This window comes from Coregonus clupeaformis, chromosome 5, assembly GCF_020615455.1.
Source record: "Coregonus clupeaformis isolate EN_2021a chromosome 5, ASM2061545v1, whole genome shotgun sequence".
Classification (NCBI taxonomy): Eukaryota; Metazoa; Chordata; class Actinopteri; order Salmoniformes; family Salmonidae; genus Coregonus; species Coregonus clupeaformis.
In genome coordinates, this window is record NC_059196.1 from 43,679,517 (window position 1) to 43,706,267 (window position 26,751).

General features: G+C 47.3%; 1 protein-coding gene across 1 annotated transcript in view; it reads left to right on the forward strand.

Annotated features, from left to right (window-relative positions):
* The first annotated feature begins 14,721 nt into the window (after positions 1–14,721).
* Positions 14,722–26,751, forward strand: part of tenm4 (teneurin transmembrane protein 4) — a 586,910-nt gene continuing 574,880 nt past the window's right edge. The window contains exon 1 of the mRNA XM_041876707.2: positions 14,722–15,109. The gene's annotated coding sequence lies outside the window, so the exon portion shown is untranslated. The remainder of the gene's footprint in view (positions 15,110–26,751) is intronic.

Sequence of the window (26,751 nt, forward strand, 5' to 3'; positions counted from 1 at the left end):
CGTCTCCGAGGCAGAGGGAAGCTTGGCAATTGGCACAAAGTGGGCGAACTTGCTGAATCTGTCCACGATAGTCAGAACGACCGTGTTCCCCCTCAGAAGCGGGCAACCCAGTGACGAAGTCCAGGGCCAGATGCGACCATGGTCGCCGGGGAATAGGAAGGGGGGTGAAGTAGTCCAGAGCTGGGCCGATTGGTACTCTTATTCTGCGCACACACTGGACAGGCAGCAACAAACCCCCGAGTATCCTCGGCCATGGCAGGCCACCAAAAACGTCTGCGAAGAAACGCCATTGTCCGAGCCACGCCAGGGTGACAAGCCATCTTGCTGGCGTGGGACCATTTGAGGACAGCCGGACGAACCCGACTCAGGCACAAACAACCGACCGGGTGGACCGTTACAGGGACCGGGCTGAGTCCGAAGGGCCGCCAGCACCTCCTCCTCAATCTTCCACATAACTGCTCCCACGACGCAGTTCCGGGGGAGAATTGTCTCGGTCTTGGACCCACTCTCTCCGTCTTGGAGAACATCCGGGACAAGGCGTCCGCCTTGCCGTTCTTAGATCCAGGTCGGAACGTCAGGGCAAACTTGAATCGTCCGAAAAAACAACGCCCACCTGGCCTGACGGGAGTTGAGACGTTTAGCCGATTGCACGAAGCAAGATTCTTGTGGTCAGTCCAGACAATAAACGGTTGCTCCGCCCCCCTCCAACCAGTGGCGCCACTCCTCCAAGGCAAGTTTCACCGCGAGAAGCTCCCGGTTACCCACATCGTAATTCCTCTCCGCAGGCAAGGCGACGAGAGTAGTAGGCGAGGGATGGAGTTTACTGTCCGTGGAGCATCGCTGCGACAGGATGGCACCAACTCCCACATCAGACGCGGTCCACTTCAACGACGAACTGACGGGCCGTGTCCGGTTGAGAGAGAATCGGTGCGTTGGTGAATCGCCTCTTCAAATCCAGAAACGCTTCGATCCGCCTCCGGATTCCACTTGAAGGTCCTGATACTGGAAGTCAAGGCAGTTAACGGAGCGGCCACACGGCTGTAATCCCGGATGAATCTGCGGTAGAAATTCGCAAACCCCCAAAAATCTCTGGAGCTGCAATCTCGTACCGGGCTGGGCCCATTCCAGAACCGCTCTAACCTTCTCCTGGTCCATCCTAATCTCTCCCCTGGAGATGATGTACCCGAGAAAGGATGTCGTGTGGGCGTGAAACTCGCACTTCTCGGCCTTCACGAACAGGCGATTCTCCAACAATCGCTGCAGAACCTGCCGGACATGCTGGACGTGGTCGGAAGGTTCCTTCGAGAAGATCAGAATGTCATCCAGGTAAACAAACACAAAGAGACCGATCATATCTCTCAGGACGTCGTTCACCATACTCTGGAATACCGCTGGAGCATTGGTCAGTCCAAACGGCATCACCTGATACTCGAGTGACCCATCGGTGTATTGAAACCCGTCAACCACTCGTCCCCCTCTCTGATCCGGACCAGGTGATACGCATTGCGTAGGTCTAGCTTCGGTGAACACCGTAGCACCCTGTAAGGGAGTCGAAGGCAGAACTCATCAAGGGCAGGGGATACTTGTTCTTGACCGTGATGTCATTCAACCCCCGATAATCAATACACGGTCGAAGAGAGAGCCATCCTTCTTACCCACAAAGAAGAATCCTGCCCCCCGGGGGTGATGACGAGGACCGAACGAGACCAGCAGCTAGGGACTCCTTGATGTAGGTCTCCAACGCCTCACGTTCAGGTCGGGAGATACTGTATAACCTTCCCTTGGGGTAGACAGCTCCAGGGACCAGGTTGATGGCACAATCATATGGTCGGTGGGGAGGGAGTGACAGAGCCTTCTGCTTACTGAAAACTTCCCCCAAATCGTGATATGTCTCGGGAACCAGGGACAAATCTGGGGGTTTAGCCTCAATCACCTGACTGGGAACCGAATGGGGGCAGGCAGTCTTGAGACAGTTAGCATGACAATCAAGGCTCCAACTCGTTACCTTGCCCGTCACCCAATCGAACGTGGGATTGTGTTCCTTCAGCCAGGGGTATCCAAGGACCAGAGGAACATGGGAAGACGGCAGAATGAAGAATGAAATCATCTCAGAATGATTCCCCGACAACCGCATCTTAACCGGTTCAGTCCTCATCGTGATACGTGCCAGACTACTGCCGTTCAGAGTGGTCGCTTAATGGCTTCCGGCAATTGCCTTGAAAGCCCCAGCTGTTCCACCAACTCGGCATCAAGAAAGCTTCCATCGGCACCTGAATCGATAAAAGCGTTAAGCGCTAAGCTCTGATTCCTGTTCACAAGGGTAGCCGGGAAACGGGGTCTGACAGAGGTACTGAGAGGTTGAAACTGGCTCGCTAAAAGTCCTCCCAACTTTAGCGAGCCGGGCAGTTTGACGACCGCCGGGAACAAGTGGAGATGTAATGTCCCGAGCTACCACAGTAGAGGCAGCAGTTGGTCTTACGTCTATGTTGACGCTCCTCCTTGGTTAACCCGTGCCGCCCCACTTGCATGGGTTCAGAATCGGGAGAGAGGACCTCTCCACTAATCCATTGTGGTGGAGAATGATCGACGTGTTCTGGTCCACCACCCGACCCGACTGGGAACTGAGAAGCTGATCGATTGGACGGACCCCATTGCTTCTCCCTCCTTCGGCTCTCGGACTCGATTATCCACCCGAATAGACAAGGCTACCAAGCTGTCCAGGTCACTAGGCTCCGGATAGAGATCAACTCATCCTTGAGCTGCTCCGACAGACCCTGGTAAAAGGCCGCTTGCAGCGACTCTCGTTCCACCCACTCTCCACAGCCAACGTCTTGAACTCGATCACGAAGTCGGCCACGCTGCGAGTTCCTTGGCGAAGCGAAAACAGGCGCCTAGCTGCGTCCCCCCCTCGGACGGAATGGTCGAAGAGCTTCCTCATCTCGGCCGTGAACCCCTGGTATGAAGCCATGCAGGGATCCTGTCGTTCCCAAACGGCTGAAGCCCACTCCAGCGCTCGACCACGCAGCAACTCAATCACAAAGGCTATCCTAGCCTTGTCTGTGGCATAAGAGTAGGGCTGTAGATCGAACACTAATCCACACTGCATAAGGAAGGAACGGCATCTTCCCAGCTCCCCCCTCATATTTATCCGGCGTCGGAACCTTGGGCTCACGGATGGACACAGCTTCAGAAGCGGCAGGCGAGATGGGTGAAACCGGTAGTGGATCCTCCACCGACACTTACGTTGGTTCTGGACCTCCGCCAGACCGGTAGAAAGGTTCCGAACTGACAACGCGATCTCCTGTAGTACCGTGCTATGATGGCCCAACATCTTCTCCTGCTGGGTAATAGCATGGCGTAACGGAGTCCAGGTCCGCTGGGTTCATTACTGGCCGGATCGTTCTGTCACGGTTTACTATGCCAGAACCCAGAAGCAGACAAGGACAAGGTACGTTGAGAGAAAGGTGAGTGTTTATTTAGTAGATTCCGAGTGAGGCTGAATAATCCAGGAACAGAGCGGGTGGCGTGGATGGGTTGTTGAGGGTGCAGTGGTTGGTCCGGTACTGGCTCGGCAGCCGCCGACCATCAGGCAGAGGTTGGGTGAAGGTTCCGGGTGAGAGACTGCAGACAGAACAAAAACGGAGGTCAGTACACAGCAAGTAACAAGGTGCAAAACAACAAAACTAACTAAGGCTCAGAGGCTGACACGCTGACAAACATACGGTTCATAGCTAACGATCCGGCAGGAACTGGATGTTCGGCCAGAGCCTAAGAAGGGTGATGATCAGGACCAGGTGTGCAGATTGCTGATGGGATGCAGGTGCGGAAAACCAGAGCGCTCCCCGGAGCGTTCCCGAACCCTCGGGAAACTGGAGATTACGAACAGGAAAAACTAGTCACCAGACAGGACCCGACTCAGACAGCCGGGATCGTTACAATTCATGGCTGTGTTCTTAGGCACAATTGTGAGTGAGCCCACTCCCTTGGCTGAGAAGCAACCCCACACATGAATGGTCTCAGGATGCTTTACTGTTGGCATGACAGAATCAACTTTAGGAGACGGTCCTGGCGCTTGCTGGACTTTCTTGGGCGCCCTGAAGCCTTCTTCACAACAATTGAACCTCTCTCCTTGAAGTTCTTGATGATCCGATAAATGGTTGATTTAGGTGCAATCTTACTAGCAGCAATATCCTTGCCTGTGAAGCCGTTTTTGTGCAAAGCAATGATGACGGCACGTGTTTCCTTGCAGGTAACCATGGTTAACAGAGGAAGAACAATGATTTCAAGCACCACCCTCCTTTTAAAGCTTCCAGTCTGTTATTCTAACTCAATCAGCATGACAGAGTGATCTCCAGCCTTGTCCTCGTCAACACTCTCACCTGTGTTAACGAGAGAATCACTGACATGATGTCAGCTGGTCCTTTTGTGGCAGGGCTGAAATGCAGTGGAAATGTTTTTGGGGGGATTGAGTTCATTTTCATGGCAAAGAGGGACTTTGCAATTAATTGCAATTAATCTGATCACTCTTCATAACATTCTGGAGTATATGCAAATTGCCATCATAAAAACTGAGGCAGCAGACTTTGTGAAAATTAATATTTGTGTCATTCTCAAAACTTTTGACCACGACTGTACTTTGCCAACTATTATACATGCAGCCTCAAGTGGGCATGATACCATTTTTATTATCATTTTACAATGTTATACTGTATATAATATGTTATATAATGTTATACTGTATATAATATGTTATATAATGTTATACTGTATATAATATGTTATATAATGTTATACTGTATATAATAGGTTATATGATGTTATACTGTATATAATAGGTTATATAATGTTATACTGTATATAATATGTTATATAATGTTATACTGTATATAATAGGTTATATAATGTTATACTGTATATAATATGTTATATAATGTTATACTGTATATAATAGGTTATATAATGTTATACTGTATATAATATGTTATATAATAATAGGTTATATAATGTTATACTGTATATAATATGTTATATAATGTTATACTGTATATAATAGGTTATATAATGTTATACTGTATATAATAGGTTATATAATGTTTTTTTTACGCTCAATCGTTTCCTGTGTGTATCAAGAATGGTCCACACCCAAAGGACATCCAGCCAACTTGACACAACTGTGGGAAGCATTGGAGTCAACATGAGCCAGCATCCCTGTGGAACGCATTCGACCACCTTGTAGAGTCCATGGCCCGACGAATTGAGGCTGTTCTGAGGGGGGGGGGGGGGGGTCTGTGGTGTTAATAAAGCCCCGTTATCACCAACCTTCTCAGTCTGTGGTGTTAATATAGCCCCGTTATCACCAACCTTCTCAGCCTGTGGTGTTAATAAAGCCCCGTTATCACCAACCTTCTCAGCCTGTGGTGTTAATATAGCCCCGTTATCACCAACCTTCTCAGCCTGTGGTGTTAATATAGCCCCGTTATCACCAACCTTCTCAGCCTGTGGTGTTAATAAAGCCCCGTTATCACCAACCTTCTCAGCCTGTGGTGTTAATATAGCCCCGTTATCACCTGTTAATAAAGCCCCGTTATCACCAACCTTCTCAGCCTGTGGTGTTAATTGTCAAGGTAAATGTAGGTGGGTGTGGGTGGAATCAGGCGCAGGACACAGTACGTTAGTCCAACAGATTTTAGTGATGCACAGCAAACAAACATGAAATAACTGCCCTGAGGCAAAAGCTCCGCACGTAGGCGAAAACACAAGCGCACAAACAGGTGCGACACAATACTCCAAAACTAAGGAGCAAAATAGCTCAACCGAGCAAACAGTAAATATCCAGCCTACCGGCACGACAGTAAAACAATCACACACAACACTAGACAAACACAACGAGAACTTATAGGACACTAATTACACTAAACGATAACAGGTGTACAACAATCAGACAAAAGCAAACGAACACAGAAACATACAACGGTGGCAGCTAGTATTCCGGAGACGACGAACGCCGAAGCCTGCCCGAGCAAGGGAGAGAGGCAGCCTTGGCCGAAACCGTGACAGTACCCCCCCCCCCTTGACGCGCGGCTCCAGACGTGCGCCGACTCCGGCCTCGGGGACGACCAGGAGGACGCGGAGCAGGGCGCGTCGGGTGCCCACAATGGAATTCCGTCAGGAGAGACGGGTCCAAAATGTCTCTCCTCGGCACCCAGCACCGCTCCTCCGGGCCGTACCCCTCCCACTCCACTAGATATTGGAGACCCCCCATCCGATCACCAGGTGCGTACACCGGTCCCTCACTGCGGTGGAGATCGGCGCTCGCCTTATGTCGTCGGAGGGCCCGCTGCAGGTGGACGTGTGCAGCGTTCCATGTCTCCTCCGAGCGCCGCGCCCACTCATCCACCGCAGGAGCCTCGATCTGGCTCTGCTGCCAAGGTGCCAGAACCGGCTGGTAACCTAACACACATTGAAAAGGGGGTTAGGTTAGTGGAGGAATGGCGTAGGGAATTCTGGGCCATCTCGGCCCAGGGAACGTACCTTGCCCACTCCTCCGGCCGGTCCTGGCAGTATGTTCTAAGAAACCTACCCACATCCTGGTTCACGCGTTCCACCTGCCCATTACTCTCCGGGTGGTAACCCGAGGTGAGGCTCACCGAGACCCCCAACCGCTCCATAAAAGCTCTCCAGACTCTGGAGGTAAATTGGGGACCTCGATCAGACACAATATCCTCGGGTACCCCGTAGTGCCGGAACACATGGGTGAATAGTGCTTCGGCGGTTTGCAGGGCAGTAGGAAGGCCCGGCATAGGGAGCAAACGACAGGCCTTAGAAAACCGGTCCACAACGACCAGGTGCGTACACAGGTATTCCCCTGTGAAGGAGGAAGGTCAGTGAGGAAATCCACCGAGAGGTGAGACCATGGTCGTTGTGGAACGGGCAGGGGTAGTAACTTACCCCTAGGCAGATGTCTAGGCGCCTTACACTGGGCGCACACCGAGCAGGAGGAAACATAAACCCTCACATCCCTTGCCAACGTGGGCCACCAGTACTTGGTACTAAGACAGTGCACTGTCCGGCCGATACCAGGGTGTCCAGAGGAGGGTGACGTGTGAGCCCAATAGATCAAACGATCCCGAACCTCGAGCGGAACGTACTTCCGACCCTCCGGGCATTGAGGTGGACTAGGGTCGGTGCGTAACGCCCGCTCGAGTTCGGCATCGACCTCCCACACTACCGGTGCCACCAGACAAGACTCCGGCAGTATGGGAGTGGGCTCCACGGACCTCTCCTCCGTGTCATACCGCCGAGACAGTGCGTCTGCCTTACCGTTCTGTGACCCAGGGATGTACGTGATCTTAAATGTGAAACGGGTCAAAAACATATTCCACCTCGCCTGGCGAGGGTTCAGCCTCCTCGCTGCCCGGATGTACTCCAGGTTACGGTGGTCCGTCAAAATGACGAAAGGGTGTTGAGCCCCCTCAAGCCAGTGCCTCCACACCTTTAGGGCCTGTACCACGGCTAACAACTCCCTGTCCCCCACGTCCATAGTTTCGCTCCGCCGGACTGAGCTTCTTGGAATAAAAGGCACAGGGGCGGAGCTTAGGTGGCGCGCCGGACCGTGCGACAGCACGGCTCCTATACCGGCCTCTGACGCGTCCACCTCTACCTGAAATGGCAAAGAGGGATCCGGATGCGCCAGCACCGGAGCCGAGGTAAACAGGTCCTTCAGCCTCCCAAACGCCCTGTCCGCCTCGGCTGACCACTGCAGACGCACGGACCCCCCTTCAAAAAGAGACGTTATGGGAGCTGCCACCTGTCCAAAATCCCGGATAAACCTCCGGTAATAATTCACAAACCCCAAAAACTGCTGCACCTCCTTTACAGTAGTTGGCGTTTGCATTACGCACGGCTGACACCCGGTCTACCTCCATCTTCACCCCCTGACGCAGACAACTGATAACCCAAAAAGGAGACCGACTCCTGGAAGAACAGACACTTCTCTGCCTTGACATACAGGTCGTGCTCCAACAGTCTCCGCAACACTCGGCGCACCAGGGCCACATGCTCGACTCGGGTAGGTGAGTACACGAGAATGTCATCGATGTACACGACCACCCCCTGCCCCTGCATGTCCCTGAAGATCTCATCCACGAATGATTGGAAAACTGAAGGAGCGTTCATCAACCCGTATGGCATGACAAGATACTCGTAATGGCCCGAGGTGGTACTAAAGGCTGTCTTCCATTCATCGCCCCCTAATGCGCACCAAGTTGTACGCGCTCCTGAGATCTAATTTAGTGAAGAAACGCGCCCGTGCAATGACTCCGTCATGGTCGCAATCAGCGGGAGTGGATAACTGTACTTCACCGTGATCTGATTGAGACCACGGTAATCGATGCACGGGCGTAATCCTCCATCCTTTTTCTTCCCAAAAAAGAAACTTGAGGACGCAGGGTAAGTGGAAGGCCGTATGTATCCTTGTCTCAGAGATTCGTCTATGTACGTATCCATAGCTCTCTTCTCCTCCTGAGACAGAGGATACACATGGCTCCGTGGGAGCGCAGCTCCTGCCTGGAGGTCTATCGCACAATCTCCCTGCCTATGGGGGAGGCAACTGCGCGCCTCGACTTACTGAACACAATAGCCAAATCCCCATACTCAGGGGGAACGTGCAATGCGGGCACCTGGTTTGGACTCTCCACCGAGGTAGCCCCTATGGAAACGCCCTAAACATCGACCCACACACTGGGCAGACCACTCCATCAGAGCCCTCTCCTGCCACGAAATCGATGGGTTATGGGTACTCAACCAGGGCATGCCCAGCACCACCGGATACGCAGGCGAGTCGATCAGAAATAGCTGGATCATCTCCTGATGACCCCCCTGCGCACACATCCTAAGTGGCGCAGTGACCTCCCTGATCAAGCCCGCACCCAACGGACGGCTATCTAGGGCATGAACGGGGAAGGGAACGTCCACAGGGAGAAGGGGAATCCCTAAGGCTAAACAAAACTTCTTATCAACTAAATTCCCAGCCGCGCCTGAATCTACCAGCGCCTTATGCTGGGAATGAGGTGCTACCTGTGGAAAACGCACAGATATACAGAAATGTGCAACAGAGAGCTCTGGGTGAGTGGGGCGCCTACTCACCTGGAAGGAATCCCCAGTGCGGGACCTGTCGTCCTCTCCCCGAGGAGGCCATCCCCAGCACCTAGCCGCGGTGTGTCCTCCCCGACCACAGTTGGTGCAGGAGATGGACCCCCTCGTAAGCCGAGCCCTCCTCTCTCTAGCGCCAGCGCCCCGAGCTCCATGGGGCACGGCTCGGAGGCGCTGGAGGGTGAAATGGACGGACCCCCTCGAACGTCCGTGGGTAGCTAGCAGGGTATCCAGCCTGATGGACATGTCGACCAACTGGTCGAACGAGAGGCTGGTGTCCCTACAGGCCAGCTCCCTACGGACGTCCTCGCGTAGACTACATCTGTAGTGATCAATGAGAGCCCGCTCATTCCACCCTGCATCCGCCGCTAGGGCACGGAACTCCAAGGCGAACTCCTGGGCACTCCTCTTCCCCTGCCTGAGGCCGACCAGACGCTCCCCGCCGCTTTCCGCTCCGGGGATGGTCAAACACCGCCCTGAAGCGGCGGGAGAACTCGTCGTAGGTGATGGTGTTAGCGTCGATCCTCCTCCACTCTGCGTTGGCCCATTCCAACGCCTTCCCGGAAAGGCAGGAGATCAGGGCGGACACACTCTCGTGTCCCGAGGGCGCCGGGTGCACGGTGGCCAGGTACAGCTCCACCTGGAGAAGGAATCCCTGACACCCGGCCGCGGTCCCATCGTAGGCCCTCGGGAGCGAGAGTCGAACTCCTCTGGGTTCCGGAGCGGGAATGGGCTGAGTGGCCGATGGTGCGGGCAGGGAGGATGGCGGTGGAGGAGTCCCTCGGGTCTCCCAGCCTCGGATGGTGGTGATCACCTCCTGCAGTGCGGACCCCATCCGCAGGATCTGGTCATTCTGCTCACGGACCCTGTCCTCCAACGTCGCCTGTGCTGCTGCGGCTCCTGCTGATTCCATCGAGTATGGTGTGTGATTCTGTCAAGGTAGATGTAGGTGGGTGTGGGTGGAATCAGGCGCAGGACGCAGTACGTTAGTCCAACAGACTTTAGTGATGCATAGCAAACAAACATGAAATAACTGCCCTGAGGCAAAAGCTCCGCACGTAGGCGAAAACACAAGCGCACAAACAGGTGCGACACAATACTCCAAAACTAAGGAGCAAAATAGCTCAACCGAGCAAACAGTAAATATCCAGCCTACCGGCACGACAGTAAAACAATCACACACAACACTAGACAAACACAACGAGAACTTATAGGACACTAATTACACTAAACGATAACAGGTGTACAACAATCAGACAAAAGCAAACGAACACAGAAACATACAACGGTGGCAGCTAGTATTCCGGAGACGACGAACGCCGAAGCCTGCCCGAGCAAGGGAGAGAGGCAGCCTCGGCCGAAACCGTGACATTAATATAGCCCCGTTATCACCAACCTTCTCAGCCTGTGGTGTTAATAAAGCCCCGTTATCACCAACCTTCTCAGCCTGTGGTGTTAATATAGCCCCGTTATCACCTGTTAATATAGCCCTGTTATCACCAACCTTCTCATCATTTCTGCACACTACCCTGCTGTTGAAGAAGTCTAGAGACTAGTCTAAGCCCTCGATGATCACCAGGCCAGGGATGCTTGAAGTTAAACGTTTCACCAAATAATCCACCCTTTGTGATATTATATCTTCACCCCACTCAAAACATTTCTTGATAATGCACTGACATGTAACCAAACCACAAAATGTATTCATTTAATTCCCTATAGTGGTAAATTATATGCAAATGAAAAACTTAACTAAATAGGGAATAGTGTTCCATTTGGGACGGTGCAGTCAGACTACCTACCTACCTACCTACCTACCTACCTACCTACCTACCTACCTACCTCCCTACCTGCCTACCTACCTACCTACCTACCTACTAGTGCATTCAGAAAGTATTCATACCCCTTGACTTATTCCACATTGTGTTGTGTCACAGCCTGAATTCATAATGGTTTAAATGTATTTATATTTCTCACCCCCATCTACACACAATACCCCATAATGACAAAGTGAAAACATGTTTTAGAAATGTTGCCAAATTTATTGAAAATGAGATACAGAAATACACCACTGAGTCAATACATGTTTAGCATCACCTCTGGCAGCGATTACAGCTGAGAGTCTTTCTGGCTAAGTCTCTAAGAGCTTATCACACCTGGATTGTACAATATTTGCACATTATTCTTTAAAAAAATATTCAAGCTGTCAATTTGGTTGTTGAACATTGCTAGATAGCCTTTTTCAAGTCTTGCCATAGACTTTCAAGCTGATTTAAGTCAAAACTGTAACTAGGCCACTCAAGAACATTCAATGTAGTCTTGGTAAGCAACTCCAATGTATATTTGACCTTGTGTTTTTAGGTTATTGTCCTGCTGAAAAGTGAATTTGTCTCCCAGTGTCTGTTGGAAAGCAGACTGAACCAGGTTTTCCTCTAGGATTCTGCCTGTGCTTAGATCTATTCCGTTTATTTGTATCCTAAAAAACGTCCTAGTCCTTGCCGATGACACGCATACCCTCATGGCCTCATGGTGAAATCCCTGAGCGGTTTCCTTCCTCTCCGGCAACTGAGTTAGGAAGGACGCCTGTATCTTTGTAGTGACGGGGTGTATTGATACACCATCCAAAGTGTAAGTCGCTCTGGATAAGAGCTTCTGCTAAATGACTTAAATGTAAAATGTAAATGTATTTTAATAACTTCACCATGCTCAAAGGGATATTCAATGTCTGCTTTAAAAAAATATATATGTATCTACTATCGTTCTTTGCGAGGCATTGGAAAACCTCACTGGTCTTTGTGGTTAAATCTGTGTTCGAAAATCACTGCTCGACTGTGGGACCTTACAGATAATTGAATGTGTTGGGTACAGAGCAAAACCATGTTAAAAAACTATCATTCCCCACAGAGTGAGTCCATGCAACTTATTATGTGAATTGCTAAGCACATGTTTACTCCTGAACTTGATTTATTGACTCATCACATTTCAGCTTTTCATTAATTTGTAAACATTGAAAAAAAACTAATTCCACTTTGACATTTACATTTTAGTCATTTAGCAGACACTCTTATCCAGAGCGACTTACAGTTAGTGAGTGCATACATTATTATTATTATTTTTTCATACTGGCCCCCCGTGGGAAACGAACCCACAACCCTGGCGTTGCAAACGCCATGCTCTACCAATTGAGCTACATCCCTGCCGGCCATTCCCTCCCCTACCCTGGACGACGCTGGGCCAATTGTGCAGAGCCTGGATTCGAACCAGGATCTCTAGTGGCACAGCTAGCACTACGATGCAGTGCCTTAGACCAAGACATGATGGGGTATTGTATGTAGGCCAGTGGCAAAACATCTCAATTTAATCGATTTTAAATTCAGGCTGTAACAAAACAAAATGTGGAAAAAGTGAAGGCACTGTATGTCCTCTCAATACCTCTACCTTCTCTATAAAAGATACATGATGGAACCAATTGTACTCTTTCAAAATAGAGGTAATGCATTTCATGGTCTACGAGAGTCGTGCAGTGACAGAAATACTTACATTACACATATTTTTCACACTTTAAAAAATGCAACATTGGTTTCGTAGGACCTGTATTTATTAGGAACATATCTGTGACTGTGTCAAATCAAATGGACAAGGCCAAACCAACCAACCACCTGCGGACAGCATCGTCAATGAGACTCAGGCTGAATCCCAACTGGCATCCTATTTCCTGTATTGTCCCTATGAGCCCTGGTCTAAAGTAGTGCACTATATAGGGAATAGGGTGCCATTCTCTGGTCTAAAGTAGTGCTCTATAAAGGGAATAGGGTACCATTTGGGACGGACCCCCAGATGGGCCCCTTCCTCCTGTTGTCTATATCAACGGAGGGTTTCGTCTCAGCACCCAACAATGACACAACCACAATCCCAGTCCCAGGCTGCCGAGGCCCCATGTCCTGCCGCTTTACGTCTAAAAGCACATTTAACTTTCCGCTCATCCATTGACAGGCTGTGAGCTGTAAGACCCCTAAACCAGGCCCAGATTTGCTTTCAGGGGATAAAGCAGTGAATTAAAGCCCACACATGCCGCCTCCTCTCCCTCTCTCCTCTCCTTCTCCCTGGCCTCCTTCCCAGGGGCCACCATCCATACTTCCAGGGACCATTCCTTTGAACCAGGGACCAATGGCATAGGCTTCAGGGGTGGGGGGGTGCTAAAGGATTTAGGGACAGGACTCATTTAAACGTTGGGACAGAAGAAATGTCAGGTTGAGCAAGACAATGGTTCTGGTGTCAGAGGTTTGGGCCTGGGGTTGGGGTAACTTCTGGTCACGGTTTGGGTTTGTTTCTATGAAAACAACAAATGTTTTAACTTTACACACAGCTATTCATAGGCCCTAATCTATGGACTGTACATGACTGGGAATACAGATATGCATCTGTTGGTCACAGATACCTTTAAAAAAAAAGTAGGGGCCTGGAATCAGAAAACCAGTCAGTATCTGGTGTGACCACCATTTGCCTCATGCAGCGTGACACATCTTCTTCGCATAGAATTGATCAGGCTGTTGATTGTGGCCTGTGAAATGTTGTCCCATTCCTCTTCAATGGCTGTGCGAAGTTGCTGGATATTGGCAGGAACTGGAAGACGCTGTCGTACACGTTGATCCAGAGCATCCCAAACATGCTCAACGGGTGACATGTCTGGTGAGTATGCAGGCCATGGAAGAACTGGGAAAATATCTGGCAACAGCTCTGGTGGACACTCCTGCAGTCAGCATGCCAATTGCACGTGCCCTCAAAACTTGAGACATCTGTGGCATTGTGTTGTGCACATTTTAGAGTGGCCTTTTATTGTCCCCAGCACAAGGTACACCTGTGTAATGGTCATTCTGTTTAATCAGCTTCATGATACGCCACACCTGTCAGGGGGATGGATTATCTTGGCAAAGGAGAAATGCTCACTAACAGGAATGTAAACAAATTTGTGCACAAATTTGGAGAGAAATAAGCTTTTTGTGCAAATAGAAAATGTCTGGGATCTTTTATGTCAGCTCATGAAACATGGGACCGAAACGTTACATGTTGTGTTTATATTTTTGTTCAGTATAAAATCAACCTTCCCAGACTCTGTGGAGTTATTTCCCCATTATAGAATATTAACCTGTAAATAACACATGTTTTTATTATATTTTGTGTTACTTTCAGACAATGTTTCATTAGAAACATTGATGTTGTCTTTTGAATTAATAATGAAAACCACACTAAATAGCCTGGCTGAGTCAGAAGTTACGTTTTCTGTTATGGTTGGTTAGCTTCGCTAGCCCCACTCTATTCCGCGGTTATAGCAGGCTACAATCGGTAGGCTACTAGTTTAAAGCGTGCTATATGTATTCTACCAAATGTTAACCTTCATAGGCGGTACATCTCTTTTTGAATACCGATAATAAGAACGTTGAGGAAATATCATATGGAGAGGTGGAGATTGGTACCAAAGGGGGCGACCACTCCAAGCACACCCCCTTTCTCCTCCATGGTACGAACCAATTTTCTAAATCGTGAGTTCTTCGCTTGGTTGCCATTCCTCGGCGTTCGCTGCTGGATCTAGTTTCCCGTCTCTCCGTTCAGCGTGTGACTCAACGTGTCAGTGTGCTTAGGGACTAATTCCTGCGATTTCTCTCCGATTCAACTGTGAATTTGTTGTGTTTTTTTTTTTCTGACCACAAGTAGGCCAGCGGGTTATGTAGATCCTTTTAAGACATAAACTGCCTTTCCATCCATCCCTTCGGCTTGCCTGTAGAATGGTGCTGTAGCGCCTCTGATACATGTCTGTTTCCCGAGCCCGGCGGTGATGAGGAGCTGTTTTGATCCACACTTCCAACCGAAGAAATAACAACTCTACTAGAACGGGATCATTTTCTAGTCTTGGGCGATTCATTCCAGATATCGACGTGTATACGTTGGATGTGTCTTCAGAATGGTAAGGTCCTTTTATTTTGGGAAATGTGCATGATGTTGCAGAACAGCTGCTGCTCGCGAGCATCATGCAGCAGAAATTGCGTACAGGGGCTCGGGCTCCGGTTGAAGTCCAATGATTTATCGGTTGAGTCCCGAAAATCGTGAATCCTACGTTAACTGCAGATGAGAATTATCATCGGTAGGCTACGCAAGGAACCCGTTTCAGAGGTGTTCAAGCAGTTTCACGACTGGAGAATGCCGAATTGTGCATTTTGACACAGATAGGCTAATGGACGGTTTTGTTAGTCTACTGTACTGTATGTAGCCTGTAGGATGATTGTCATTTAACCGGCTACTGTAGCTTTACGGACAGGGGTTGCCTAATTGTATCTAGGTGCAAAGCCCATGTCTAGGTCGCGTCGGGTTTAATACACTTGAATATGATCAAAATGTTTCACAATGTATCTCTTCGATTTATTTACAATTTTGGGCAGGGAGTGACTGAGTCGATATATACAACACGGGTGTTCCATTTTGCGTGGGGTTCGGTAGCCCAAAACCGAGCTGAGGGTCCCTTAACTCCCTTCTTTTATATCGAGTCGGAGTTGAGGGTTCCTCAGCTAACCCAAACCCAATAATACATTCCAATAGCCTGAATCCTGATAAGGATGAAGTCGGATGATCTATTGCACCTATGATAGATATGACCGAAATGTACTCTATATTTTCATAGTACTTTCACGGGCAGGGCTTTTTTTTTCTTAGCTGTAATATAACAACACACACTAGACGGTATGCGACTTGGGTGGTAATTCTAATACCAGTAGGCTTTGCTCCCCCAATGCCAATAATATGTATTTAATTATATTATGGACTGAGACTTCCAGAAGATTTTAATCAATCAATTACATCAATCATTGATACACCATTTAGCTTATATAAGATTAACGTAGTTCAATACTGAAATATCTGAATTAGCAAAAGCTTAAATATCATCTAGGGAATGGTTTATTACAATGGTTTATTTTATTGCAGGTTCAAAATAACTTAATGAGTGATATTGGGCCAATAATCTTTGTTTGAAGTGTCAGAATTAACGCGTCAGTAATTTTCCAACTGTTTAATTGATATTAGAACAAAACAGCATTCCTTGGTTGGTTATTGTGATGAGGCAAACATGCTGATATGCACGCACACACACGCACACGCACACACACATTTTGTTATGATACAGCCTTATTCTAAAAATGGATTAAATTGTGTTTTTCCTCATCAATCTACACACAATACCCCATAATGAGTCTCCGGAGTGGCGCAGTGGTCTAAGGCACTGCATCGCAGTGCTAGCTGTGCCACTAGAGATCCTGGTTCAAATCCAGGCTCTGTCGTAGCCGGCCGCGACCGGGAGACCCATGGGGCGGCGCACAGTTGTCCAGGGTAGGGGAGGGAATGGCCGGCAGGGATGTAGCTCAGTTGGTAGAGCATGGCGTTTGCAACGCCAGGGTTGTGGGATTGATTCCCACGGGGGGCCAGTATAAAAAATAAAATAATAATAAAAATATTGTAAGTCGCTCTGGATAAGAGCGTCTGCTAAATGACTAAAATGTAAATGTAATGACAAAGCATAAACGGGTTTTTAGAAAAAAACTAAATATCACATTTACATACAGTTGAACTCGTTTTTCAACCAGTCCACACATTTCTTGTTAACAAACTATAGTTTTGGCAAGTCGGTTAGGACATCTATTTTGTGCATGACACAAGTAATTTTTCCAACAATTGTTTACAGACAGATTATTTCACTTGTAATTCACTGTATCACAATTCCAGTGGGTCAGAAGTTTACATACACTAAGTTGACTGTGCCTTTAAACAGATTGGAAAATTCCAGAAAATGATGTCATGGCTTTAGAAGCTTCTGATAGGCTAATTGACATCGTTTTAGTTAATTGGAGGTGTGCCTGTGGATGTATTTCAAGGCCTACCTTCAAACTCAGTGCCTCTTTGCTTGACATCATGGGAAAATCAAAAAAATCAGCCAAGACCTCAGAAAAGAAATTGTAGACCTCCACAAGTCTGGTTCATCCTTGGGAGCAATTTCCAAACGCCTGAACGTACCACGTTCATCTGTACAAACAATAGTACGCAAGTATAAACACCATGGGACCACGCAGCCGTCATACCGCTCAGGAAGGAGACGCGTTCTGTCTCCTAGAGATTAACATACTTTGGTGCGAAAAGTGCAAATCAATCCCAGAACAACAGCAAAGGACCTTGTGAAGATGCTGGAGGAAACAGGTACAAAAGTATCTATATCCACAGTAAAACGAGTCCTATATCGACATAACCTGAAAGGCCGCTCAGCAAGGAAGAAGCCACTGCTCCAAAACCGCCATAAAAAAGCCAGACTACGGTTTGCAACTGCACATGGGGACAAAGATCGTACTTTTTGGAGAAATGTCCTCTGGTCTGATGAAACAAAAATAGAACTGTTTGGCCATAATGACCATCGTTATGTTTGGAGGAAAAAGGGGGGACGCTTGCAAGCCGAAGCACACCATCCCAACCGTGAAGCATGGGGGTGGCAGCATCATGCTGTGGGGGTGCTTTGCTGCAGGAGGGACTGGTGCACTTCACAAAATAGATGGCATCATGAGGAAGGAAAATTATGTGGATATATTGAAGCAACATCTCAAGACATCAGTCAGGAAGTTAAAGCTTGGTCGCAAATGAATCTTCCAAATGGACAATGACCCCAAGCATACTTCCAAAGTTGTTGCAAAATGGCTTAAGGACAACAAAGTCAAGGTATTGGAGTGGCCATCACAAAGACCTGACCTCAAATCTATAGAAAATGTGTGGGCAGAACTGAAAAAGCGTGTGCGAGCAAGGAGGCCTACAAACCTGACTCAGTTACACCAGCTCTGTCAGGAGGAATGGGCCAAAATTCATCCAACTTATTGTGGGAAGCTTGTGGAAGGCTACCCGAAACGTTTGACCCAAGTTAAACAATTTAAAGGCAATGCTACCAAATACTAATTGAGTGTATGTAAACTTCTGACCCACTGGGAATGTGATGAATGAAATAAAAGCTGAAATAAATCATTCTCTCTACTATTATTCTGACATTTCACATTCTGAAAATAAAGTGGTGATGCTAACTGACCTAAGACAGGGAATTTTTACTAGGATTAAATGTCAGGAATTGTGAAAACTGAGTTTAAATGTATTTGGCTAAGGTGTATGTAAACTTCCGACTTCAACTGTAAGTATTCAGACCCTTTACTGAGTACTTTGTTGAAGCACCTTTGGCAGCGATTACAGCCTCAAGTCTTGTTGGGTATGAAGCTTGGCACACCTGTATTTGGAGAGTTTCTCCCATTCTTCTCTGCAAATCCTCTCAAGCTCTGTCAGGTTGGATGGGGAGCGTCGCTGCACAGCTATTTTCAGATCTCTCCCGAGATGTTAGATCAGGTTCAAGTCCGGGCTCTGGCTGGGCCACTCAAGGACATTCAGAGACTTGTCCCCAAGCCAATCCTGAGCGCTCTGGAGCAGGTTTTCATCAAGAATCTCTCTGTACTTTGCTCCGTTCATCTTTTCCTCGATACTGACTAGTCTCCCAGTCCCTGCCGCTGAAAAACATCCCCACAACATGAAGCTGCCACCACCATGCTTCACCATAGGGATGGTGCCAGGTTTCCTCCAGACATGACGCTTGGCATTCAGGCCAAAGAGTTCAATCTTGGTTTCATCAGACCAGAGAATCTTGTTTCTCATGGTCTGAGAGTCCTTTAGGTGCCTTTTGGCAAACTCCAAGCGGGCTGTCATGTGCCTTTTACTGAGGAGTGGCTTCCGTCTGGCCACTACCATAAAGGCCTGATTGGTGGAGTGCTGCAGAGATGGTTGTCCTTCTGGATGGTTCTCCCATCTCCACAGAGGAACTCTGGAGCTCTGTCAGAGTGGCCATCGGGTTCTTGGTCACCTCCCTGACCAAGGCCCTTCTTCCCTGATTGCTCAGTTTGGCCGGGTGGCCAGCTCTAGGAAGAGTCTTGGTGGTTCCAAACTTCTTCCATTTTAAGAATGATGGATGCCACTGTGTTCTTGGGGACCTTTAATGCTACAGACATTTTTTGGTATCCTTCCCCAGATCTGTGCCTCGACACAATCCTGTCTCGGAGTTCTACAGACAATTCCTTAGACCTCATGGCTTGGTTTTGGCTCTGACATGCACTGTCAACTGTGAGACCTTATATAGACAGGTGTGTGCCTTTCCAAATCATGTCCAAACAATTGAATTTACCACCGGTGTACTCCAATCAACTTGTAGAAACATTTCAAGGATGATCAATGGAAACAGGATGCACCTGAGCTCAATTTCGAGTCTCATAGTAAAGGGTCTGAATACTTATGTAAATAAGGTATTTCTGTTTTTATTTTTTTCTTAATTTGCAAAAATATCTAAAAACCTGTTTTCGCTTTGTCGTTATGGGGTATTATGTTATGATGAGTAAAAAAATGTATTTAATCAATTTTAGAATAATACTTTCCCAAGGCAAACACACACACACACACACACACACATACATATACACTGTGGTTCAGAATGTAGGCACAAAGGCTTCCGTTGATCACCTATCTGGTCCCAGGCATGTTGCATTCAGAGCCAGGCTTATTCTGAAGGCTCCCTAGCCTCAGCCTCACAGCTCTGAATCAAACCCTCTGCTGCTTGCTGGATTCCGGGGTTGGATGCTTTGTGCAAAGCCCACAAGTGCTGCCATAGGCTGTAGTGGGTTCGGTGTCTTGAGCCCAGGTCTACCGGGGAATCAAGAGTTCTGCTCTGCCGAGGTAGGGAGGGAGGAGTTAAATGAGAAGTCCCGTCGGAGGTTGACCTTTGTAGCGTTGGCCTTTTTTTTGTCGCGGCCGTAATTGTCCTGCTTGATGAGCAATGAGGGACGAGAGTAGCAACACACACACACACACACACACACACACACACAGTCCTGGGCATGAAGACAAACAGGCGGACCGCTCACTAAATAATCTGGCTCAGATCTGCAGCTTTTGTTCTGGTTGTTTTGGAATTGGGTTTTTATTTTTCTGGGTTTTATTATTTTTCTTTCGCAGAGAGGAATGAACTTCACTGCTGTGAAAAACATAATTTAAATAAGATATTAAGTAAGAATCGACATGTGAATGTTTTCATGTTTTAGTCTATTACCAAATTGTATTTTGAAATTGCTAAAACTTTCCCCTGCTGTCATAGTACGTTCACAGCCCCAGGGTGTGGGAGGGGCCATCTAGCTGTCGAGGGGAGTGAGGGGTGGGAGGGGCCAGGTTCACAGCCCCGGGGGTGGGAGGGGCCATCTAGCTGTAGGAGTGGCCATCTAGCTGTACGTTCACAGCCCCAGAGTGTGGGAGGGGCCATCTAGCTGTACGTTCACAGCCCCAGAGTGTGGGAGGGGCCATCTAGCTGTACGTTCACAGCCCCGGAGTGTGGGAGTGGCCATCTAGCTGTACGTTCACAGCCCCAGAGTGTGGGAGGGGCCATCTAGCTGTACGTTCACAGCCCCAGAGTGTGGGAGTGGCCATCTAGCTGTCGTTCCAGCCCGAGTGTGGGGGCAGCTGCGTTCACAGCCCCAGAGTGTGGGAGGGGCCATCTAGCTGTACGTTCACAGCCCCGGAGTGTGGGAGGGGCCATCTAGCTGTACGTTCACAGGCCCAGAGTGTGGGAGTGGCCATCTAGCTGCAGTGGTTACATTTCATAAACCATTGGCTTGTTTCAATTCATCTTGGCTCAACATGAGACCAGAACAATAATGGAGGGAAAACAATGACTTGGTTAACTCCCTCCCTCCCTCTCTCCCCCTCTCCCTCTCCCTCTCTCCTCCCTCCCTCCCTCCCTCCCTCCGTCCGTCCGTCCGTCCGTCCCTCCCTCCCTCCCTCCCTCCCTCCCTCCCTCCCTCCCTCCGCCAGGAGTTAACCAGGGGATACTTATTTTAGGTCATAATTGTTCAGAGAACTTTACAGCCAAGTCACTTAGTCATCTAGTCATCTAGTCATCTAGTCATTTAGTCATTTGTGGTCGGGTCAATAATGATAGCTGCCAAGGCCTTTTACCATTTAGGGAGGCCAGGATTGAATTGAAGGGAAATTGACATGTATTAGTGTAATGCTGTGCACCTCTATTTTACTTGTTTATAGGTTGCACTTTAATACAGTCACGTCCCACCAATGCCAGACTCTGAAAGGAACTCGAGAAAGCAGGAGAACGGGCCTATATATCATTGGTTGAGGTAAACTGACACGTATTGGTGCAGTGCTGTGCACCTCTGCTTTTACCTCATCCAGATTACCCCCTAGTCTCTTGTGACAGATTTAACATTCGGTTCCCTGAGGTTAGACTGCCCCTAAACCTTGTGATGCCAGGATGGAGGTTCCCCCTTACCAGGCCTATGTACTTCATTGGAGGAAAACTGATATTTATTTTGGTGAAGTGAACCTGTGTTTCGTCTACTCTACCCCTAACCTAATTTTGCAATGCCAGACTGAGGAATGGGAGATATCAGGCTTATATCCAGGTCCCCCCTAAAAGGCAGGTTGACCTTTATTGTCATGAGTCTTGTCCTGGAGGCAGAACTGAGCGATTTTCCCCTTAGAAAGGCCAGCTGCGAAGTCAAAATTGGCTATATTGTATTTGTGTTGTATTTTTTTTTTGCTTTTTGGTCTAAATTTAAAGCTGCAATATGTAACTTTTTGGGAGACCTGACCAAATTCACGTAGAAATGTGAGTTATAGATCTGTCATTCTCATTGAAAGCCAGTCTAAGAAGCGGTAGATCTGTTCTATGTGCACTATTTCTATGCTTCCCATTCTTAAGTTTAGTTTTTGCGTCTTTTACTTTCAGCTGAAAATACAATATTATTGGTTTAATTAAAATATATTTCACAGCGGTTTAGATGGTACAATGATTCTCTACACTATACATTGCTTGTTTTGTCACAAACTGAAATTCGGTACCAGTCCAGCCAGACTGATGGTGTCGGTACCAGTCCAGCCAGACTGATGGTGTCGGTACCAGTCCAGCCAGACTCATGGTGTCGGTACCAGTCCAGCCAGACTCATGGTGTCGGTACCAGTCCAGCCAGACTGATGGTGTCGGTACCAGTCCAACCAGACTGATGGTGTCGGTACCAGTCCAGCCAGACCCATGGAGAGTGTAAGCAGGTTGCCTTTACAGAAGACCAGCTCAGAGCTTAGAGGGAAAGTTGGAAACTAGGAAACCAAACTACAAACACGTGCTGGATGGATGTAGCCTATTCACACTGGCATGGCTTCATGCGTCAATTACATGGCTGTGAATTCTGCTCTCAATTAGGAGTTATTTGATACAGGCAGTCAGGCCAATGGTACGGCAGTCAGGCCAATGGTACGGCAGTCAGGCCAATGGTACGGCAGTCAGGCCAATGGTACGGCAGCCAGGCCAATGGTACGGCAGTCAGGCCAATGGTACGGCAGCCAGGCCAATGGTACGGCAGCCAGGCCAATGGTACGGCAGCCAGGCCAATGGTACGGCAGCCAGGCCAATGGTACGGCAGCCAGGCCAATGGTACGGCAGCCAGGCCAATGGTACGGCAGCCAGGCCAATGGTACGGCAGCCAGGCCAATGGTACGGCAGCCAGGCCAATGGTACGGCGTAAGTCAGGCCAATGGTACGGCAGCCAGGCCAATGGTACGGCGGCAGCCAGGCCAATGGTACGGCAGTCAGGCCAATGGTACGGCAGCCAGGCCAATGGTACGGCAGCCAGGCCAATGGTACGGCAGTCAGGCCAATGGTACGGCAGTCAGGCCAATGGTACGGCAGCCAGGCCAATGGTACGGCAGCCAGGCCAATGGTACAACCTCCTATATCCTTTATAATTAAAAATAATAATAATTGTATTTCGTGAACTAACACTCACACTTGACTTTCCCCCCCTACTAGCACTGACTTTACAGATAGATACTTTATTGAGGAAAAATGTATTTACTATGCCTGTGTAGCTCAGTTGGTAGAGCATGGCGCTCTGGATAAGAGCGTCTGCTAAATGACTAAAATGTAAAAAATGCCTGTGATATGTGGTTGTCTCACCTAGCTATCTTATGATGAATGCACTAACTGTAAGTGGCTCTGGATAAGAGATCTGATAAATGACTCATATAAAAGTGACAAATGGACCAAACTATTTCACAATTCCGTAGATAAAAGGTAGGTTCTTAGGAAATAGGAATATGTAAATATCCTCTAAACCTTCCATATTTATACAGTATTACTATCCTCTTGAACACTTTTCCTCACAGGTACATTAGACTCCTCCATTAGATAATAGATACAGTAGACTCCTCCATTAGATAATATATACATTAGACTCCTCCATTAGATAATAGATACAGTAGACTCCTCCATTAGATAATAGATACATTAGACTCCTCCATTAGATAATATATACATTAGACTCCTCCATTAGATACAGATACATTAGACTCCTCCATTAGATAATAGATACATTAGACTCCTCCATTAGATACAGATACATTAGACTCCTCCATTAGATACAGATACATTAGACTCCTCCATTAGATAATAGATACATTAGACTCCTCCATTAGATACAGATACATTAGACTCCTCCATTAGATAATAGATACATTAGACTCCTCCATTAGATAGATACACTAGACTCCTCCATTAGATACAGATACATTAGACTCCTCCATTAGATAATAGATACATTAGACTCCTCCATTAGATAATAGATACATTAGACTCCTCCATTAGATACAGATACATTAGACTCCTCCATTAGATAATAGATACATTAAACTCCTCCATTAGATAATAGATACAGATACATTAGACTCCTCCATTAGATAATAGATACATTAGACTCCTCCATTAGATAATAGATACATTAGACTCCTCCATTAGATACAGATACAGATACATTAGACTCCTCAATAAGATTAGATCATAGATACAGTACCAGTCAAAAGTTTGGACACACCTACTCATTCAAGGGTTTTTCTTAATTTTTTACATTGTAGAATAATAGTGAAGACATCAAAACTATGAAATAACACATATGGAATCATGTAATAAGCAAAAAAGGGTTAAACAAATCAAAATATATTTTATATTTGAGATTCTTCAAATTGCCACCCTTTGCCTTGATGACAGCTTTGCACATTATTGGCATTCTCTCAACCATCTTCATGAGGAATGCTTTTCCAACAGTCTTGAAGGAGTTACCACATATGCTGAGCACTTGTTGGCTGCTTTTCCTTCACTCTGCGGTCCGACTCATCCCAAATCATCTCAATTGGGTTGAGGTCGGGTGATTGTGGAGGCCAGGTCATCTGATGCAGCACTCCATCACTCTCCTTTTTGGGAAAATTGCCCTTACATTGTCCTGTTGAAAAACAAATGATAGTCCCACTAAGCCCAAACCAGATGGGATGGCGTATCACTGCAGAATGCTGTGGTAGCCATGCTGGTTAAGTGTGCCTTGAATTCTAAATAAATCACTGACAGTGTCACCAGCAAAGTACCCGCACACCATAACACCTCCTCCATGCTTCACGGTGGGAACTACACATGCGGAGATCATCCGCGGTTGGAACCAAAAATCTCAAATTTCCACTGGTCTAATGTCCATTGCTCGTGTTTCTTGGCCCAAGCAGGTCTCTTCTTCTTATAGGTGTCCTTTAGTAGTGGTTTCTTTGCAGCAATTAGACCATGAAGGCCTGATTCACACAGTCTCCTCTGAACTGTTGATGTTGAGATGGGTCTGTGACTTGAACTCTGTGAAGCATTTATTTGGGCTGCAATTTCTGAGGCTGGTAACTCTAATCAACTTATGGTAACTCTGGGTCTTCCATTCCTGTGGCGGTCCTCATGCGAGCCAGTTTCATCATAGCGCTTTATGGTTTTTGCGACTACACTTGAAGAAACTTTCAAAGTTCTTGAAATGTTCCGTATTGACTGACCTTAATGTCTTAAAGTAATGATGGACTGTCGTTTCTCTTTGCTTATTTGAGCTGATCTTGCCATAATATGGACTTGGTATTTTACCAAATAGGGCTATCTTCTGTATACCCCCCTACCTTGTCACAACACAACTGATTGGCTCAAACGCATTAAGAAGGAAAAAATTCCACAAATTAACTTTTAAGAAGGCACACCTGTTAATTGAAATGCATTCCAGGTGACTACCTCATTAAGCTGGTTGAGAGAATGCCAAGAGTGTGCAAAGCTGTCATCAAGGCGAAGGGTGGCTACTTTGAAGAATCTAACATCTAAAATATATTTTCATTAGCTTAACACTTTTTTGGTTACTACATGATTCCATATGTGTTATTTCATAGTTTTGATGTCTTCACTATTATTATACACTGTAAAAAATAGTAAAAATAAAGAAAACCCTTGAATGAGTAGGTGTGTCCAACCTTTTGACTGGTACTGTATGTCTTAGGGGTCTATACAGTGGGGAGAACAAGTATTTGATACACTGCCGATTTTGCAGGTTTTCCTACTTACAAAGCATGTAGAGGTCTGTAATTTTTATCATAGGTACACTTCAACTGTGAGAGACTAAATCAAAAATGACTGCACCGTATTGGATGGATGGGGCCATGTATCGCGAGATCTTGGCCAACAACCTCCTTCCCTCAGTAAGAGCATTGAAGATGGGTCGTGGCTGGGTCTTCCAGCATGACAACGACCCGAAACACACAGCCAGGGCAACTAAGGAGTGGCTCCGTAAGAAGCATCTCAAGGTCCTGGAGTGGCCTAGTCAGTCTCCAGACCTGAACCCAATAGAACATCTTTGGAGGGAGCTGAAAGTCCGTATTGCCCAGCGACAGCCCCGAAACCTGAAGGATCTGGAGAAGGTCTGTATGGAGGAGTGGGCCAAAATCCCTGCTGCAGTGTGTGCAAACCTGGTCAAGACCTACAGGAAACGTATGATCTCTGTAATTGCATACAAAGGTTTCTGTACCAAATATTAAGTTCTGCTTTTCTGATGTATCAAATACTTATGTCATGCAATAACATGCAAATTAATTACTTAAAAATCATACAATGTGATTTTCTGGATTTTTGTTTTAGATTCCATCTCTCACAGTTGAAGTGTACCTATGATAAAAATTACAGACCTCTACATGCTTTGTATGTAGGAAAACCTGCAAAATCGGCGGTGTATCAAATACTTGTTCTCCCCACTGTATGTCCCAAACTGACTCTAACATATATAGTGTGAAAGTGTGGACTGTTCAAGGAGTAAAATCGCTCTCAATATTTATTCCACTTGATCCACTATTGAGATATTCTGTACTAAAACTTCTCAGTATGTTTTTTTGGGACCACACACACACACACACACACACACACACACACACACACACACACACACACACACACACACACACACACACACACACACACACACACACACACACAGACACACACACACAGACACATACACACACAGACACACACACACACAGACACACACACACAGACACATACACACACACACACAGACACACACACAGACACACAGACACATACACACACACACACACACACACACACACACACCTAGGCCTACATTTAATTAACCAGAATGT